The following is a 19,438-nucleotide window of genomic DNA, read 5'->3' on the forward strand; positions in this document are numbered from 1 at the left end:
AATAAACTTAGCTTTTCCTGATCAACAAGTTTTTCTAGTGTTTGTTTTGGCTTGCTTTTTAGCGTGTGTTATGGACTATAGCCTGCTAGTCTCCTCTGTCCAAGTGATTCTCCAGGCAACAATACTGGAGTGGATTGCCATGCCTTCCTCCAGGGGATCTTTCCGACCCAGGGATTGAACCCACATCTCTTTTGTCTGCTGTATTGGCAGGCGAGTTCTTTGCCAATAACACTACCTGGAAAGTATTTTGCTTTTTTTTTCTGGGGGGTGGGGGTGGGGATTGTGATAACTGTCAGCTAATATTCTTTATAAGGACTGATGCTAAAGCTGAAACTCCAATACTTGGGGGCAGGAGGAGAAGGGGACGACAGAGGATGAGATGGCTGGATGGCATCACTGACTGGATGGACATGAGTTTGTGTGAACTCCAGGAGTTGGTGATGGACAGGGAGGCCTGGTGTGCTGCAGTTCATGGAGTCACAAAGAGTCGGACACGACTGAGTGACTGAATTGAACTGAACTGAACTGAACTGACTCTTTATAAAGTTTTTTCAATGTTTCTTATATATCAAGAACATCTTTCTAAGCCCCTTTTCATCTACAAGCCCATCACCATAAAACCTGACATTGCAAGCCATGCAGCAGAGCAGTTCTCTTGGGTTTCCTTACCCTACTGCTCTCCACCCTGGTGCCCTTTCCCAGTAAAATATCTTGCTTTGTCAGCACATGTGTCTCCTTGGACAATTCATTTCCGAGCGTTAGACAAGAGCCCAGTTTCGGGCCCTGAAAAGGGTCCACCCTCCTGCAACAAATGGCGACTCTGGCGGGGACTCTTCTTCGCTGAGACTGACATCCTGACCACTCGGGGTACTCAGGGGCCAGCTTGCCTGCCAATGGACCAGACTGAGTGGCCGTGACTGGGACCCTTTTTTCCCTGGTCTCCTCCTGACACAGACAACTGGACAGAGTTCCCCGACCGGTAAGGAACAAAAGACTCTATTGACCTCTCTCCCCTTCCCTCCTCTTCCCTCTCCTTAACCCTTCCTATTCTTCCCTGTTTTTCTAGTCCCCCCATCCTGGATGCAGGAATCTGTTCGAAGGGCCCTCAGCCTGAGCTGAGGATTGGAGTCTGATCACCTCCTCTTGGCAGAGAACTCAAATTCTGGTTCTGGTCTGGTCTGATTTCTGGTAGGGCCGAGTTCCAGTCCTCCCTTCTCTGGAGGCCCAGGGAAATGTCCCATAATGCCTGGGTATCTGTAGGTGGCAGGAGACGTCTGTAAGGCCACCCCTTTTGCCCCTCGTCTCCCACCTCCTCCCCCTTCTTCTTTCAACCTGGCTTCCTTTCCTCCCTTGAAATCTTTGATGTTAGTACTTGGATCTAAAGGTCTGTGTCTCTATAGGAGGTTTTCTGAGAGACTGTATTCTTGTATTTAAGGGCTTCCCTGGTGGTGCAGAGGTTAAAGCGTCTGCCTGCAATGTGGGAGACCTGGGTTCGACCCCTGGGTCTGGAAGATTCCCTGGAGAAGGAAATGGCAACCCTCTCCACTATTCTTGCCTGGAGAATCCCATGGACGGAGGAGCCTGGTGGGTTACAATCCATGGGTCGCAAAGAGTCAGACACGACTGAGCGACTTCACTTTCGACTTCACTTTCATCTACAATATCATTCTTACATACCATAATCCATTTAACCAGTTTCCTATTATTTGGTCTCTAAGGTATCAGTAATTTTTTTTACTCATACTCAATGCTATCATGAAATTCCAAAAGGGGATATTCTGTTAGTTCTATTTTTTTTCTTAAAATAGATTTCTGAAGGTGAAATTGCTAAATCAAGTTTCGATTGCAGATCTTAAGGCTTCTGATATATACTATTGCTAACTTTGCCTTCAGACTGTTTCAACTTACTCTCTCATGGGAAGAATGTGAGTGCTTCTAATTTTACATCATCATCAGTATTGAGTTATATCATTTTTCAGCTTCTCAGTTCAGTTTAGAATCTGTTTATTCACTTGTTGAAGATCTCTCCTAAGTGCACAATTCCACTTTCTTTACTGACATTAGGTTTTCTCTCTTCCAGCGGGAAGTGTGCTTAGTTCCTCCTCTGCAGTTCATCTGCTGTGTACCCATGAGGCTGCCCCTTCATGGAATGAGTTGAGTATAAGCTGGTTCTTGGGGAAGTTGTTGATCCCCTTGGGACTTCTTTGTATATTTTTAAAGTAGAAAGAGAAAAAGGGTGTAGAATTCCTCCTTTAAGTAAAGCACACAAAAATTAAAAAAAAAAAAAAAGATCTTTAGGCCACATAAGATTAAGCCTAGTGTACACCCTGCTGGAATAGTCTTAAAGGTATTGGGGACATAACATGGAAAAATGTGTGTGTGTGTTGATGGTGGGTAAAGACAGGGTCCTCTCTTACTTACAGCTTCAGAAGCATTAATATTGGACATGTGAAGTGCTATTTTCTACTAGGAATATTCCACCAGAAATTCTTACTATTCATTGAATTTCTGGCTTCAGAATAAAGTTGGGGCCATCCTTAGGGAAGATGAGTGTGGATAAAGTGAAGAGAGAGAAAAAGGCAAGTTGGCAGGTCCCCCACTGAGATTTATAAAAGTATGATAGGAAAATGGCAAGAGAGAACCCGAAATCCAAGTCTGTATTTCTATAATGCCTGCATGCTCAGTCACTAAGTCGTGTCCAGCTCTTTGCAACCCCATGGACTGTAGCCCACCAGGCTCTTCTTTCCATGGGGTCTTCCAGATAAGAATACTGGAGTGAGTTGCCATTTCCTCCTCCAGGGGATCTTCATGATCCAGTGATTGAACTTTTGTCTCCTGCATTGGCAGGCAAATTCTTTACCACTGAGCCACCTAGAAAGCCGTATCTCTAGGGTAATGATCTCCAAAGCATTGTGACCTCTAAAATGAAACCCAAGAGGTAGACAAAGCTTCAGTCTTAAATCCTGGATTAGTTAATGGAGACTTCCCTTTCACTCCTACCACATTCTCACGACTCCTTGAGCACAGTTCCTTACCACAGTGTCAGTGATTCTCAGAGGAATTCTCAAAAAAAAAAAAAAAAAAAAGACCAAGATGACACTATCTGGCCCTTGATTTATCAAGATGCCATATAACCTGAAAACATGAACTAGGAGAAAGATGAGGATGAAGAATGGGAACGATCATGAAATTCTAACTGAATCACTATATAAATAAAGACCCAAACAGGGCCAAGTTCAACATCTGAAAGAGACATGGAGCCCCAAAGCTATCATGTGGTTATTTAATTCTAGAAAAGGGAACTATATGAGAGTGTTGAGGGGGGTAATGAAAGAGCAGTTAAAATGTAAATTGCCCTCTAGAGACTATTTTAAAATGCTTTTTTGGAGTACCTTACAAGGATCTCCAAAGTCAATAATAAAAGACCCTATAAATGCATCAAGGCAGAAAGCCAACTAGATAATCAGTGAGACCAATTAACCCAGAGCTGCACCGAGAGATGAAACAGAGAGAACACGGAAAGGCAGCTTTTCCTTTTAAAGACTGGAAAAGTGAAGAAAGACATGGGCGTCCTCACTTTCTCTTTTGAAAAACATTGTTATAAATAGAGATAAACATAAATAAGTCTAGTGGACTGAGGGCAACAGATGGCAACAAGAGGCATCTTGGTGGGGAGAGGGGGAGTCAATAGACACAGTTTATGCTTAAAAATGAGAATAAGCTTCCCTAAGAGGAGCTGCACCCAGAGAATATTGAATTCTGAGCTATTGTTAGTAGCTGCTTCTCTGAAATATAGACCCAAGGCTATCGTGGCCCAAAACACCAGCCAAACACTTGGACTTCACCACGGAAATCTTGGGTCCTTGGAATAGCCTTGGCCATGACACACAAAGCTTGCTTCTCCTGGTGGAAAACCAGGGTGTGGTTCCTCCTGTTTACAGTTCCCATTGCCACACCCCATGGACTATTAATGGTGGTAACAGCCACCATCTTGAAAAATGCCTACTCTTGGGTCCACATGTGCTGGTTATTTCAAACTCTTACAGCATCATTGTAATGTGTTCAATTTTTCTTTTATGGATGGAGAATCTGAGGCCCAAAGCAGTTAAGCTGCTCATGTTCACAAGCCAGTAGGAGCTAGGATTTCAACCCCAAAGACTAATATCAAGTCTTAGAGGTGGGGAAAGAAAGTCGTGTCTGACCCTGCAACCCCAGGAACTGTAGCCTTCCAGGCTTCTCTGTCCTTGGGGTTTTCCAGGCAAGAACACTAGAGTGGCTTGCCATTCTCTTCACCAGGGGATATTCCCAAGCCAGGGGTTGAACCCAGGTCTCCCGCACTGCCGGTGGGTTCTTTCACTAGGTGAGCCACAAGGGAAGATGAGGAAAGACATAGCAGAACAAAAAAACAGGCACCCTTGACCTGAAAGGCAGGGATGTGACATGTTCAAGCCCAAAGTAATGAAAGTTGGGACGGGTTGATCACCAAGTAGAAGTGACAGGTAACACAAAGTATGGGAAACCCTGAAGCAGTTAAAATTAAAACTACATGGTTTAACAATGTATCTTGGAAACTTCTGTATAAGTACATAAAAAGCTTTCTCAGTGGTTTGTTTTATAGTTGCAATGTTTTTTTCTACCAATGTACTTTTGTTTGTTGGTTTATTTTAAAATATTTTTAATTTAAAAATGCACATAGTAGAAGTCATGTAGGTCAAAATCATTACAGTGAAAAATAGATGACCTTCCTTCTTCACATATTCTCACTTCCGTCCCAGAAGCCACTACCAGGAGCAAGTTCTTATATTTCTGCTTCCAGGAATTTTCCATGTGTAAACACATACACACACACAACATAGAACATCAAGTTCCTTTTAATAAAAATACAGGATACCTGGGAGGATGTGTGTATATCAAATTTATTTTACCAAAAATTGGAGCACAATGCTTTTTTATATCACATTTTTTACTTTATATATCTTGGAGAGTTTTCCATATCAATAAATATTTCACATTCTCTGGAATATCTGCATAATATTTCATTATTTGAATGTAACTTAATTCACTTAACCAGTTTACATTTAATATCCATTTAGGTCATTTCCAGCCTTTTGCTGTTGAAATTATCCTATAGTGAACTTCTTTGCAGGTATCTCTGAACACGTGTGAGAAATATTTGTAGGGTAATTCCTTGTAGTATAATTATCAGATGCTAGGGATGTGCATCTAATTAATTTCTTTTAATTGTATTTATTTTAAAGAGAAAACACATTTGCATGATTCAAAAATTAAAATACTGTAACAATAAATATTGGAAAGTTTTATCCCCTTCCCCATCTCTGATCATTATACTTCCTTCAACATCTGTGAGTAAAGACATTATTAGTTTCTAGTGAATCCTTCCAGATTATTTTTTATTCTGATGCAAAAATGCAAATATATATCATTTTTGTTTCCTTTTTTCTTACCCTGAATACATACTACATATATTGTTTGTATCTTAAATTATTTACTTAATATATCCTATAGATCTTTCCATGTAAATACATATTTTTTTTATACAACTATGCATTACTTCATAATGGAGATATTCCATCATTTAACTAGTCCCCATTTGAAGGATACTTGAGTTATTTCCAAATTTTTGCTTTTGCAAACAACACCATAATGAATAAGCGTGTATATACCCCACTTTGCCAAGTCACTTTAGTCGTGTCTGACTCTTTGCCAGCCTGCCAGGCTTCTCTCCCGGGGTTCTCCAAGCAAGAATACTGAAGTGGTTTGCCATGACTTTCTCTAGGGGATCTTCCTGGGATTGCACCCATGTCGCTATGTTTCTTGCATTGGCAGGTGGTTTCTCTACCACTACAGCCACCTGGGAAATCCCATATACCCCATTTCATACCCACACAAATGGTTGTAGGAAAAAGCATATAGCATGCTACGTGGTGTGTTAGTCAGTCGTGTCCGACTCTTCGCAACCTCATGGACTGTAGCCCTCCAGGCAGCTCTGTCCATAGAATTCTCCAGGCAAGAATACTAGAGTGAGTAGCCATTCCCTTCTCCAGGGGATCTTCCCAACCTAGGAACTGAACCCAGGTCTCCTGCATTGCAAGGAGATTCTTTACCATTTGGCCTACCAGGGAAGCCCGTATAGCATGCTACTTTGATGTAAAAAAATAAAGGAAAACAGAATTGTGTATCTATGTTAGCTGGGAAAATTTGTAAGAATTCCGTGGAAGAATAAATAAAAAACTACTACAATGTTCTTTGCTGGGAAGGATAAGAATTGACCAGAAAGAGAAAAGGTAGGAAGGAGATTTTTTTCTCTGTGCAGCTTTTCACGTTGTATTAATTGGATTATGTGACTATGCTACAGTGCTGAATACCAATTTTGAAAATTATGTAAAATGTGTCAAAATCGGTTTATGGTAGGTTCAGATGAGCTCACAGGATTTATTTTTGAAAGCAGACCATTCACAGCATCTTTAGGCTCCTGAAGCAAGCTTAGAGATAGCCATCATACTTCTCTTCCAGATTCATCCTTTGGTGCTCAACCTGGCTTGTAGAATCGCCATCCGTATTGATTTTCATGTGCTTTCTCCTCCAGGTGGTTAATTCAATATTGCTAGCATTAGCCCCTTTTCCTGAAACCTTAGGAATATTACAAATGCCAGCTAAGAGAGCCTTCTACAGAGTTCAATGAAGAACTGTAATCAATAGAACTTTATCACATGTAGACCAGATCCAAGGGCAGGTGAAGAGAGGATGCATGACTGTGATGAATCCCTGGGCGACCTGGTTTACATGATCCTGGCCCCTTAGCCCATGTGTGATGTGTACCCAGGCGCTACTTTGGTAGTGCCCCTCCCTGGGTGCCCCTGGGGAGAACCCCATGGACCTGCTCTCACTCCAGTCCTCTTCTCAGCACCCCTAGTTCTGTAAGCGCCCAACATTCTCTGACCACAAGGATCTTCTGGAAATGTTAGGACTACACACTCTAAACTGGCTCAGATGGTAAAGAATCCACCAGCAATTGCAGGAGATGTGGGTTTGATCCCTGGGAAGATACCCTGGAGAAGGGAATGGTTACCCACTCCAGTGTTCTTGCCTGGAGAATTCCACCAACAGAGCAGCCTGATGGGCTACAGTCCACAGGGTCGCAAAGAGTCGGCACTACTGAGCAACGAAGCACGCATGCACTATAAGCCTGTGCTGCCTTGCTAGTTTTTCTCCAACCACGCTGCCTCATCAACAAGTCATGCTACGATCTGCCCAAGGTATTGGAGGATTTCAATTCACTAAGCTTCATTGATTAGTTTTCTCCCTCTTCCCAATCCTCTCCCACTTCTCAGAACACTTTCTGTGACAGTGAGGTCCTCAGCAGCTTCCCTGGCCCTTAGACAGACAGCCTTCTCAACTTATATTACAATTTCATTCTGCCTGAGTTTACTATACGTTATATTACATTATACCAGATTATCTCCTTTTAGAATTAAAGCCGAAAATAAAAAAGTCTTTGCTTCTGTTAGAGGATGAACCCAAACTTGAAATGACGATAGAGTCAATAAATCATGTGAATAGCAACTTTGCTTTTTCACAGATCCATGAGGTATGCTCCCCCAAGAGACATGCTGGAGTCCTAACCCCAGTGCCTATGAATGTGACTTTATTTGGAAACGGGGTCTTTGCAGATGTAATCAGGTTAAGGTGAGGATTAAGATGGACCCTAAGGCAAGATGATCAGCAACCTTATAAGAAGATGACAATTTGAACACAGGCCAACATACTGGGAACACAGCTGTGGAAAGACAGAGGCAGAAGCTGGAGAGATGCTGCCACGAGCCAAGGAACATCTGGAGCCACCAGGAGCTGGAAGAGGCAAGGAACGATTCTCTCCTACAGGCTCTGGAGAAGCAAGGTCCTGCCAAGGCTTTGATTTTGGATTTCTGGCCCCCAGAACTTTGAGGGGGCCTCCGTTGTTTGAAGTCACCCAGACTGTGGTACTTTACTACAGAAGCCCCAGGACATGAAGAGATCGTGTCTTTGCTCATTTCTGAACACATCCTACGTGTGCCCCTTTCTGTTTCCACATATTCCAGCCAAAACGGGATGCCACTTAAGCATCTCAAGCACCAGCTAAGAGCATTTTCAAGCATCACTCAAGCATCTTCAGAGAGGCTATCTGCTGCATCAAAGACGTTTGCATCCGGTGCCCTGAAGTCTGAGACCAAGAGGCTTGCTTGCACCACCTCGCTGGCACCCACCTTATAAGCACTGGAAAGTGTCTGCATAAACCGGGCACTGGTAACGTCCCAGGAAGTCTCAGGAGATCAGAGGTCTGGCTCCACGCAGTTATTTCATGCATCATCCCACATCCAAAGGGCTTCCCAACCTGGTTGTGCCCTGACTCCAGGCAATTTGGAAGACACGCCTTCCTTTGCTTCCCTCAAACTCCTCCCACGAGGATGCACCCTGCAGCTTTGTCCACCCCAAATACCCTTGAGTTCTGCAATGACAAAGGGCAGAAAAGACCCATTTCAAGTCCATTTGCCTGCAGAGCACCTGGAAGATTTATTTGGCAGCTTCTTCCTTAGATTTCCTTTCAGGGGATCACAGATTTAGCCCTTGTGGGGCCCTTGGCAAATCCTCAAAGACAAATCAAGATGCACCATTCTCCTGCCCCATAATTATGTTATCCAGTCACTCCTTGTGAGCCTTGATAAAAGGAAATCTACTTAGTGGGTGCTTGACAGGCGGCCTTAAAAGGTTTAAATTGCCACCTGAAGCTGTGCTGATGAAAGGCGTCTGTGCAGGTGTGACTTGAGCAGAGGAGGACGGACACAGTTATCAGTTGGGGCCTCTTGGAGGGGCCACGGAGGGGATGGACAAGTGTCCTCGCTGGGTTCACCTTCGTTACTGACCTGGATGCTGAGGCTAAAGCTTGGGCAGCATTAGAGCGATGGGCGGCACCTGGGAGAGGCGTTGGGGACTCTGCTGCCTTTGGTCATGTGGTACCACCTCGAACCACAGACCAATCCATGGCAGGACTTCTTCCAATGAGACCCCAAAGAGCCCTTTATGATGGCTTTAGAATGTCAAAAGGCTCAGCTCAGATGGGACTTAATCTTCTGGATTCCTGCCAACTGGTCCCACTCCTAAGCAGCCATCTTCGGTAATGTTCTCCTACTTTCATTCTGTGGAAATTTGCAGCCTTTCTTGTGCCATGTTGGTTTCTTTAGGTGAGGACCTTTTATCCCTTGTTTTTATTGTTTTCAGAATTTTGAGGCTCTCTCATCCCTGGGCTGTCTCCACATTTGAAGCTTCTTGACACAGCATCCTATTTGTTTTTCTCTGAGCTCCTCGACTCTATCTTCCTAATGTCTACTGCCAACATCCCAGAATCCAGTGTTCCCTTGGCTTTCAGGGGCTCTGGGGTGGGAAAGACACTTTCTCCCTGGGTTTTCATGCATTTCATTTTGTCAGCCTTCCTTTGGTATGAAATTAGTTTCTGGGGATGTCCAGAGACTGGCAGTTCCCCACCTTTCCATGTTTTCTTTGTCAAATTTGTATCCCCAGTGCAACATCTTCCACACACATCCATTTTGGGGGGCTGAATACTCCCCAGCCTTCCAATCACAGCTGTTTCTTGGAGAAAAATGATCCTCTGTTGACCTCCTGGGTATAACATGAGTGAAATATTTAGGGGAGAGTGATCCTTCTTGGTAGTGGGCAGGGGTGGGGTGGGAAGTCTCTCAATAAATCTTTCCACTGAATTGTCTTTTTTTCCCCCACCCTTGATGAAAATTTTGTTTGTTTTTTTTTTTTAACTTATTTCATGAGACACTCAGCATTTTTTCATGTGCTTTTGACAGTTTATCACATATGAGCAGATATAAGTCATTATTAATCTCTGGAGAGATGAAAGGCTGAGTTTCATCAGTAATCGCCATTACGCCCTCTCTTCCAAAAATTGCCATGGTTGAGCCTTAAATCTCATTCCTCACCCATGAGGCCGTTTTGTCTTCCCTAGTTACTGGTCATTGGGGTCCACGTGTACCAGAAAAGGGATCCAACTCTGGCCATCAGAAACCACCGTATCTCTTGGCTCAATGGCATAAAAGACTAATATTCCACTGAGGACACAGCCCAGTTGAAGTGGCTACATCCTGAGTAGTGTCAAGACGATTGCATTCTTCTTCACCAGACACTCAGTGTCTCTGCCTTACTTGTGCTGGGGGTGGCCATGTGGCTTCCCTTACAACTAGAGAGAAGGCAAGTCTTTGGGGGCTGCCTGGGAGAATTGTCTTCCGTGAAAAACGGAATGCACTTTTTCAAGAGAAGAGCTCCTTTCTGCCAAGTCTTGCTAGGAATCTGGTGTCAGGGTGCAATACTTGTTAGATAATTTTAATTCTAGACCATCTGCTGCCTCTGGTCTCTCTTATCCCATTCTTGCCTTTACGTTGCAGCCCAGTGACCTTACAAAAAAGACCTATGGATCATATCACTTCTTTCTGTAAAAAAAAGAAAAAAAGCCTGGCTTCCTTTGCGTATTGGATATCTTCAAATGCCCCTGTTCAAGGATAAGGCATATCACCCATGAGAAATATGCCTGGTTCATGGATGCCATCTACCGACATGAGGCAATAGCTTAAGGATGAGAAGCCAGCATGACGAGGAATAGACAAGTAGAGGAACAGAAGGAGTCGACTTCTTATTACGAGAGATAATTAAGTCACCTCTTTCCATTGTTGCTGTTGTTAGGGTCTAACTCAGCAGTTAGACCCTTCATGGTCGGTCTCAACCTAACTCATTAACCCTCGTTTCCTCCCTTCAGCACGATGGGTCTTGCCCTCTAGCCGCTACAAGCTACTTATGCACTCCCATGCTGTTTCCCCTTTATTCATGCTCTTTTTCCTTTCTAGAATGTTCGCCTTCTGCTTCTGTTCCAGGCACTTAGATATTCACACCTGCCTTCTGCTTCTGTTCCAGGCACTTGGATATTCACACCTCTCCTTCACAGCACATGAAACTCAGGATCTGTTTCTGGTGGTTCCTCTGTGGGAAGCCTTCAATGCCATGCACAGTCTCCTTGGGGTACTTTTTTTCTGCCTCAGTGACCAGCCGTTTTACTACATCTGTTTGTTAACACCCAGTCTTCTCTGTTGGTCTTCCCGGTAGCTCAAACGGTAGATCCCGTGAGAAGGGATAGGCTACCCACTCCAGTATTCTTGGGCTTCCCTGGTGGCAAAGAATCTACCTGCAATGTGGGAGACCTGGGTTCAACCCCTGGGTTAGGAAGATCCCCTGAAGGAGTGCATGGCAACCCACTCCAGAATTCTTGCCTGGAGAATCCCCATGGACTGAGGACCTTGGTGGGCTACAGTCCATGGAGTCACAAAGAGTTCAACACGACTGAGTGACTAAGCGCAGCACAGTACATGAAACTCTATTAAGTACACTAAAGGTACTTAAGGTTTCTTTTTATAGAATCAGCATTTGTTTTTTGTTTTGTTTTGTTTTATTGAAGGAGTTACAACATTGTTTCAGGTGTACAGCACTGTGATTCAGTGTGTTTGTAGATTATACTCCATTTGAGGTTATTATAAGATAATGACTACCCTTCCCTGTGCTACACAGGAAGTTCCTCTTGTAGATCTATTTTTATACATAGTAGTTTTAATCTTATTACTTGTCTATTTTTATATGTACTACTAACCCCATATCTCTGCTTGGTGCTTCTTTGCTCCTCTCTCCCTGCTGGTAACCACTAGCGTGTTTCTGATATCTGCAAGTCAGTTTCTGTGTTGCCTATCCATTCACTTGTGTTGTCTTTTAGATTCAACATATTTAGTAAATGTTTCTTGTTTGATCAGTTGGTAAAGGCATTCCTCTCAGCGATGACACTCCACACCCGAGGACCTCACGCCACAGGATGACACACCACAGCCAAGAGCCAGAAGCCCTGCCCTCAGTTCACATCACTTCTCAGAGGCTTTCATCCCCCATGGGCTCTGGCTGTACATTGGCTTGTGACCCCCTGGAATGCCGGAAGAGAACTCACAGTTTTCCTAAGGTTTATTACAGCAGTAGCAGCTAGTGACTGAAAGAAAGGATCCAAGGAACAAATATATTTGGAAAACACTGAAGAAGGCCTCTTGATGAAAGTGAAAGAAGAGAGTGAAAAAGTGGGCTTAAAACTCAACATTCAGAAAACTAAGATCATGGCATATGGTCCCATCACTTTATGGCAAATAAATGAGGAAACAGTGGAAACAGTGACCGACTTTATTTGGGGGGCTCCAAAATCACTGTAGACGATGAGTGCAGACATGACAGTAAAAGACACTTGCTCCTTGGAAGGAAAGCTATGACCAACCTACATAGCATATTCAAAAGCAGAGACATTACTTTGCCAACAAAGGTCCATCTAGTCAAAGCTATGGTTTTTCCAGTGGTCGTGTATATATGTGAGAGTTGGACTATAAAGAAAGCTGAGTGCCAAAGAATTGATGCTTTTGAGCTGTGGTGTTGGAGAAGACTCTTGAGAGTCCCTTGGACTGCAAGGAGATCCAACCAGTCCATCCCTAAAGGAAATCGGTCCTGAATATTCCTTGGAACGACTGATGCTGAAGTTGAAACTCCAATACTTTGGTCATCTGATGCAAAGAACTGACTCATTTGAAAAGACCCTGATGCTGAAAACGATTGAAGGTGGGAGGAGAAGGGGACGACAGAGGATGAGATGGCTGGATGGCATCACCGACTCAACAGACATGAGTTTGAGTAAGCTCCGGGAATTGGTGATAGACAGGGCGGCCTGCCATGCTGCAGTCCATGGGGTCGCAGAGTTGGACACGACTGAGAGACTGAACTAAACTGAACGAAAGACAATCAGAGTAACTCCCTCACTGTAGAATTATGTTGGGAACTTCTTCTTTTTTAAACTTGTATATTGGTGTAGAGCCAATTAATGCTTCCCTGGTGGTTTAGTGGTAAAGAATCTACCTGCCAATGCAGGAGACTCGGATTCAAACCCTGGACCAGGGAAATCACCTGCGTAAGGAAACGGCAACCCACTCCAGTATTCTTGCCTGGGAAATCCCATGGACAGAGCAGCCTGGCAGGCTAGAGTCCACAAAGTCGCACGAGAGTTAGACACGGCTTCGCGACTAAGCAACAACATAGCCGATTAAATAGCTTCAGGTGGGCAGCAAAGGGACTCAGCCATACATATACATGTATCCTTTCTCCCTCAAACTCCTCTCCCATCCAGGCTGCTGCATAACTTTGAGCAGAGTTCCCTGCGCTGTACAGTAGGTCCTGGTTGGTTACTCATTTTAAATACAGCAGTATGTACATGTCGATTCCAAACTCCCTATCCCTTCCCCCTGTTCCTACCCCTGGGCAACCAGATGTTTATTCTGTAAGTCTGTGAGTCTGTTTCTGCAGTGAACTAACTTTACATTACCCTATGATATTCTAAGCTGTGTTAGGAATCTTTGAGAAAGGAATATAGCGACATTTCTCAATGCCCTGCTTCCCATTCCACCTCCTGCTGTGGAACCCTTTTCTCTTGAAGCTTCCCCTTGGATTCGGTTCTCTGGAGCACACCATGGCTCACTCTGATGCACCCCAGGCCCCTCATGCTGCAGGTGGGAATGTACTTCCTTGGGTCATTGTGCTAAACCAGCAATGAGGCTGTCTGCCTCCCGGCTCTGTTCCTCCATTCCACTTCATGGCTCCATCTTGATTTTCTCCACCACTTCTGGCCACACCACTAATTTAGCACTTTGCATGGTTGGTTGTGTATGCACTTATGTCTGGAACTAAATTATAACTTTCCCCAAAGGAGGGGCCCTTTCAACACTCTTCTTATCTCCTCCCGATTGTGTGGAGAATCAGGCATGAGGCCCAGATGCTCTTACTGAAGAATGAATGGCGGGGAAATGAGTGAGAGGGGTAAAAGTTTATCACAGTATTTGAAAAGTGAGCATGTGTTTCTCTGGGGATGCACTGGTATTCTTTTTTCTTTTTCTTTTAGCCACATGAAGGGGTTTGCAGGATGTTAGTTCCCCAACCAGGGATTGAACCTGGGTCCTCTGCAGTGAAAGCATCTAACCACTAGACTGCCAGAAAATTCCTAATGCACCATTATTCTATGTACCACTAAAAAGGGAAGTGCTTTCTGTCACTTCACCAAATTACTTTACCATTCTCGACTGTAAGGAGTATCCTAATTTCAGGGATGTTAAAAATAATCCTATATCTTAAAATTAACAAAATAAGGACTTCCCAGTGGTTAAGACTTCACCTTCCAGTGCAGGGGATGGGCTTTCGTTCCCTGCTTGGGGAGTGAAGATTCCACATGCCTCGTGGCTCAAAAAAGGCAAAACATAAAATAGAAACAACACTGTATCAAGTTCAATAAAGAGTTTTAAAATGGCCCACATTAAAAACATTTTTTAATTAATGAGCAAAGACATTTACTCAAGGCAAAACTCAGTTCTACAGATAACCTCATTCTACTGGAAACACATTTTGAAATTTCCTGAAGCCTCAGAGTGGGAGAGGAGTGGGCAGGGAGTGGGTGAAGGGAAGGTCTGGAGTCACAGGGCTGAAGAAGGACAGTGGAGGGAATTCTGCCAAAGGCCAAGGCTGTGAGTGCCTTGAGGTTTCAAGGGTGGTGGCCATCGCCATTGGGTGGGCTCCAGCTGAAACCCAACAGTCAGGGCACACAAATGGCATCAATTAATCTGAGATCGGTAATGACATGTTTGTTTTGGATGGAAGGGATGCTATTGTGGCTTGCATGCAGTGGTTGAGTTGCTATGGATGGCGGGAGGGGAAATGTGTATTCTGGGTACAGCTGTGCCATGGCCCTTGGAAGCTACCCAAGAGGGTTTAAGTGAAGAAGTGAAGTGAAAGTCACTCAGTTGTGTCCGACTCTGAGACCCCATGGATAGCCCATGGAATTCTCCAGGCCAGAATACTGGAGTGGGTAGCTGTTCTCTTCTCCAGGGTCTCTTCTCAACCCAGGGATCAAACCCAGGTCTCCGGCATTGCGGGCAGATTCTTTACCAGCTGAGCTACAGGGGAAGTCCAAGAATACTGGAGTGGCTAGCCTATCCCTTCCTTCCCCAGCTGATCTTCCCAACCCAGGAATCAAACCGGAGTCTCCTGCATTGCAGGCAGATTCTTTACCAGCCACAAGGGTTACTGGGTGGGTTTTTTTTTTTTTTTTTTTTTTTTGGTAGTTGGGAATCTCTCGGTTAAAAGCATTTTCTCAAAGAACCTCAAAAAACAAACAAACAAAAAAACCCAAATCAGTAATCGCTCGTTCTAAACCTGTGAATCGGAAGATAAGGCTGACATGCCAGTGGCCACAAGGTAATACCCTAGAGTTGATCGGAACATCTTCACTTTTTTTTTAAATGGAAGTCTTCTTTCTCTGGCTGTATAAACACTGGGACCAGGAGAAGTCATTTCCCCATTGGCAGAACACTGTTCAAATTCACGAGTTTGACATTTCAAACCAGACCCATGCCCTCAGCGGTCAGGTTGGTTTTCCTCTGGCCAAACACGACCTTCTGCACTTGAACGGGGCAGCCCGGGGTAGAAGGGCACCGACAGGGCTTCTTAAAAAGGGCACCAGAATCTGCTGGGAGAGAAAAGAACTCATTCCAGAGGGGTATTCATGATTAAGTGCAAATGAGTCCGAAACACATGGATCAAATTTCCCTGTAATTACACACAGTTTTAAAAATTAAAGGGGGGAAAGGGAATGGTTTTCCCAGTAACCCCAAAACATCTGAAGAAGAAGCACACACACTCGGGCACAGGAAAACGAACCCAGCGATGGTGTCTGAGGCCTCCTGGAAATGCAGGCTCCAGCTGAACTCACGTTTCCTTCGTGAGTGAGGCTGACATCAGCTCAGGGGGAGACTCTGGGGCTGGGAGCCCGTCTGCCGCTGAAATGCCCTGCAGTTTTGAAGAGGGAGGCAGGGCAGCCTGGGCAAAAGCCCATTTTCTGTCGGTTAAGCCTCTCCATTAGTTACCTTTACCTTTATGAATGCTGCTAAGATTCGGGCTTTAACATACATAACTTTAAATCAGTAATATCCTTCATGGTCCCATGATTTGTTGACTCCATATGTAACCTCTTGGCCCATTCAATTGGCTCCAACTCAAACCCTGTAGTTCCTTTACTTTCAGCTCTCTTTGTGTTGGGAAGGGGCATGGAACAGAGCAAGGAGCCGGCCGGAGAAAGGAGGAGCTAGAGAAAGAAGGACAAAACGGAATTCTTTCTACTGAAATTTCTCAATGTGGAACTCATTGTCTGTACTGGCTTTGAGGTAGAAAAAAAAAAAAAAAAAAAGCTAAGAGTTTAAATATTTGGTGAAGTCTAGATTTCTCCCTCTACCCGTCCCCTCCGCCCCCCCGCCATTCCCTCTTGTAAAATTAAAGCTGAAGCTAGCAGTTCACATCTCGCTCTTGAAATGTCATCAGCAACACTGCTATTATTCTGATGTTCTGGGCAACGCCCGTCGGTTCCCGGCTGCAGCTCAATTAAGCGGACTTTGCTTCTTTCGGATCTGGCCTGACAGCTGCATTGAATTTGGGTTCTTGGGGTGATTTATCGGGCTTGCTGATGTACAGCCGCCTGATTTAGGAGTGCAAAAAACCCTGGAATGCTCCAAAAAGCAATATATGCATTATTAATAATAATAATAATAAAGATAAATGTCAGCCCCAAGTGACTCTGGTGGCCCTTGCCACTCCATTTAACATTTTAACGGTGGCATGTGGCCCCTGCGTGGCACTTGGTTCTGTCTGGTGCCTTCAAGGAGACTCAGGAAAGGTTATTTGTCAAATGCTGGGTCAGAGCTGGGAGGCGGGGTGGGTATTTTTAAAGCTCTAGGTCAGCCCAGCCCAGCTGCATTCCTGTCCCTGTCATTGAAGGAGCTGAACTTTGTCACATTATTAAGCTGTCAGCAACACCAGGGCGTTGTTTAGATTTCTGGTGGGAACTCCTCACACATGCTCCAGGGCTCCATGGGGATTTTATCAACACTATTGTAAAACATGCACAAATGAGCTGTGCTGGAATTGGCCTGGGAAGACCAGGCTCCCTTGGCCTCGTCAGGCGGCAGTACTAGAGCCAGGCTTTCATGCCACCCACTGCACCCTTCCCGGTGCCCTCGGCAAACACCCACGCACGGCGGGTCCCTCCACTCATCTGGGTCCTTCCTCCCTGAGGGCTGATGGCTGAGAGCCCTGCTGTGGCCTCGGCCAGACTGGAGGCTGAGAAGCTCTGGGTTCAGATTCAAGCAGATAGCTGAATTCCACCATATTCATCCAATATGGCTGTGGTTCAAGTCCAAGTTCAGCCTCCCTGTTTATCCCTCTTTCCCTACCATGGGTCAGTTCCCCCTCATCTCTGAGAGCCAAACGTTCCCATATAGTTCATCTTCCAGACTGGGAGCTAGGAAACCTCCGGATACAAACTAGGGAGGCTGAATGATCAAGAATTATGGGGTGCACTGTCTCAGTAACGTAGGGATGCATTTACAGGGGGCTGGCATCCAGAGCCAGGCTTCACATTTTAGCTCTCAGCAGTCAGACTCCAGGGAGGGGACTCAGGGCTGGGGGTTTCCAGCAGCCCTCAAATCACATCACTGCACACAGCCCACACTTCATGTCTGCACAGAGCTGCCTCCAAAGAGTGCATGAAGGGGTGAGGAGAGGGGCATGGGAAAATCTGAGCAGTGATGAGGACCACTGCAAGGATGCTCCAAGATCCCTGAGGTCTTTATAAAGCTAGGAAAAAGCATTGTCCCACCACAGTCAACCACACTACTGGAAAGGAAGAGGGGAGGATAGCCCAGGACTCTCGGGATCCATTCATGTAGCAGAGTACTCTTGTGTGTGTGCTCAGCAGTTCAGCTGTGACCTACTCTTTGCAAGCCCATGGATTGTAGCCCACCAGGCTCCTCTGTCCATGGGATTCTCCAGACAAGAATACTGGAGTGGGTTGCCATGACTTCCTCCAGGGGACCTTCCTGACCCAGGGATTGAACCTGAGTCTTCTGTGTCTCCTGCACTGGTAGGTGAATTCTTTACCACTGAGTCACCAGGGAAGTCCCCCCTCGAGCAGGGTGTAAAAACCTTGTTCCCTACTGCCTCTGTGACCTTGAGTCATGACCATCTATACAGCAGATATAGCAGCAGCATGCGCTTTGCGGGCTGATGTGAAGACCAAACGAGGTTATGCAAATCACAACACTGATTGCTCTCCAGAACATAACAGGCAGCTCTGCCAGGCTGATTTTTCTAAAGAAAGCAGAACCTGGTCCCTGGTGCTCCTTGGTGAGTCTGTTTATTTCTGCTCTGACTGGTGGCTGCTGCAGATCCTGGGCTTGGCTATGTTTCTATCCAGCTGCATGAACTTGGGAAGTGACCCTCTGGTCAGTGAGTTAGGTACACTCGTGACTCGGTCCTCCTATGATTCTTTCTCAACTTAGATGATCAAAACCAGAGCGAGAGAGCCAGAGCCACTGTTCAGAACCCCGGGGCCACGTGGGGCCGAAACCATGTAGGCAGTGAAACTTGCACAACCGAGCACCTCACACCTAAGTGAAAACACATGGCCGCTTCCCCGCCTGTTTCCAGGGCACACAGCACATGGGCGGTCTCCACAAGGAAGTAGAATATATCGTGTACCTGCTCAGAGGATTTTTTTTTTCCCATATAAGAGGAGCCCTAGATTTTTCTCCTGACCGCCCACTGCTGGCAACACGGTCCGTCACCTGGCAAAGAGCTCCCCAGGGATGGGAAATTTCTCCTAACAAGGTCCCTTGTGACCACCATGGGGAGGTGGTTAACAACCTCATTAGACTGGGTTTGTCCAGGCCTTCAGACGGATGCTCTGGGCACATCAGGTAGAAGCCACAGGCCTCTCCCGAGACCCAGAAGGCATTGCGATTTGCCCTCCTTCTGAATCTGTGGTGGTGGATATTGTTAATGACAATCACAGATGGTACCACATTCGTTAGCAAGCAAGGCCAGCAAAAGACAAATCGTCACCTGTGGAGATGAGACCCCAGGATGCTGGGACAGGTCACTGAAGCATCATGATTCAGACTTAAGACTTATTGACTTATTTTTGGCTGTGCTGGGTCTTCGCTGCTATGCATGGTCTCTCTAGCTGTGGCGGGCAGGGGTTACTCTCTAGCTGCAGAGCATGGGCTTCTCATTCTGGTGGCTTCTCTCGTTGTGTAGCATGGACTCTAGAACAAATGCGCTCAGTAGCTGTGGCTAATGGGCTTAGTTGCCTCAGTGCCTGTGGAATCTCCTCAGACCAGGGGTCAAACCCCGTGTCCCCTGCATTGGCAGGCAGATTCTTAACCACTGGACTACCAGGGAAATCCCAGATCTAGGA

The sequence above is a fragment of the Oryx dammah genome, unplaced genomic scaffold, assembly GCF_014754425.2.
Source record: "Oryx dammah isolate SB20612 unplaced genomic scaffold, SCBI_Odam_1.1 HiC_scaffold_11, whole genome shotgun sequence".
NCBI lineage: Eukaryota > Metazoa > Chordata > Mammalia > Artiodactyla > Bovidae > Oryx > Oryx dammah.